At 45.8% G+C, this 1612-nt stretch overlaps 1 pseudogene; it reads left to right on the top strand.

The window, feature by feature from the left end:
* The window catches only part of LOC102470317 (high mobility group protein B1-like), a 21378-nt pseudogene extending 21217 nt beyond the window's left edge, over positions 1-161 (top strand).
* The last annotated feature ends 1451 nt before the right edge of the window (positions 162-1612 follow it).

The raw sequence follows: 1612 nt of genomic DNA, 5'->3' as shown, positions 1-1612 counted from the left end.
GGCCGGACGCAGCCTTGGCGCCCGGCCGGCTCCCGCTTCCGCCGGCCCAGCAGGAACCCGGGGAGCCGCGCAGAGCCCGGAAAGGCCCGCAACGTCCCCAGGCCGGACGCAGCCTTGGCGCCCGGCCGGCTCCCGCTTCCGCCCTGGCCATCCCTTCTTGAAGGGAAGAGTGCTTTCTCACTTTCTTTCTTTGTCTCCTCTAGTGAGCACACGTGCTCTATAGCAAATTTCAAAAAGTAATAATAAGGGGCCAATAGGTTGCATGGCGATTAAGGGCACTGGACTCTCACGTGGCCAACTGCGGTATGAGTCCAGGACCTGGTAGCTTGCTTTCTCACTTTCCCTTTCTCTCTTTCTCTCTCTGTCCTTCTCTCTGGTCAAATTAAAAAATAATAACAACAGGGGTCAGCAGGTGGCCTGGTAGTTAAGGGCACTGGACTCTCACATAGCCAACCACAGTTTGAGTCCCAGACCTGGTGGCTTACTTTCTCACTTTCCCCCTTTCCCTCTTTCTCTTTCTCTTATTCTGTCTTTCTCTGGTCAAATTAAAATAAATAAAGTTAAACAAAATAACTCTTAAAAATAATAATAACAAGTAAAGTTAAATAATTCTTCAAAAAATAATAATAAACAAACATGGAGAAGAATAAAATGAAGTTCCTAACAATAATACATACATCAAAATATCCCTGAAGTTCTGGAACCAACATCTGCAATCTTGATACTACAGTGTACATGGTCCCTCCTCTTTCTCTTTGGTTCTTCTTGGGGCTAGCAGGTGGCATAGTGGCTAAGGCCTTGAACTCCCACATGCAGTTGGAGCTCTGGAACCAATAGCTTGAAAATTACCCCTGGCAGGTGTGTGTGCTTGCCCAAGATCAGGAGAGGAGAATGGAGAAGGGTTTCCAGTGTCGCTATCTGCCCTGGGGAGTGATTTCTCACTTTCCCTCCCTCTCTATCTCTCTCTGGTGAGTGCATGTGCTCTATGACCAAAACCCTAAAAGAAAATGTTTTATCTATTGTAAGGTTGAGAACCTTACATATTTAGAGAAATTCTTTTCTTAGAGATACTATTAGCATGTGTTCATCAAAAAGATACCAAAGGTCTGAACAGGCAAAAAGCAGGGTAATTAAGGGCACTAGACTCCCACATGGCTAACTGCAGTTTGAGTCCTGGACCTGGTGGCTTGCTTTTTCACTTTCCCCTCGCTCTCTTTCACGTTGTCCCTCTCTGGTCTAATTAAAATAAATATGTAAAGTTAAATAAAATAATTCTTTCAAAAAAGAAAAAAGATGCCAATGGTTAACTTTGTCATACAAGTCTGTGGGTACATAAACTACATGGAATCTGGGACCAGCAGTTAGCGTAGTCGCTATGTCGCTGGACTCCCATGTAGCTGACGGTGGTTTGAGTCTCAGACCTGGTGGCTTAAACTCACACCAGGCGCATGTGTGTTCGTGCCCAAGATCCTGAGAGGAGAATGGAGGAGAAGGGATTGCGGTGTGGCCATGCCCCCTGGGGGGTGATTTCTCATTTTCTGTCTCTCTGTCTCTCTGGCAAGCACATGTGCCCTATAGCAAAAACCTCAAAAAACAAACAAACAAACAAACA

The sequence above is a fragment of the Tupaia chinensis genome, unplaced genomic scaffold, assembly GCF_000334495.1.
Source record: "Tupaia chinensis unplaced genomic scaffold, TupChi_1.0 Scaffold000458_2, whole genome shotgun sequence".
Classification (NCBI taxonomy): Eukaryota; Metazoa; Chordata; class Mammalia; order Scandentia; family Tupaiidae; genus Tupaia; species Tupaia belangeri.
The sequence above is the reverse complement of the archived record's forward strand: the minus strand, read 5'-3'. Positions and strand labels throughout refer to the sequence as shown.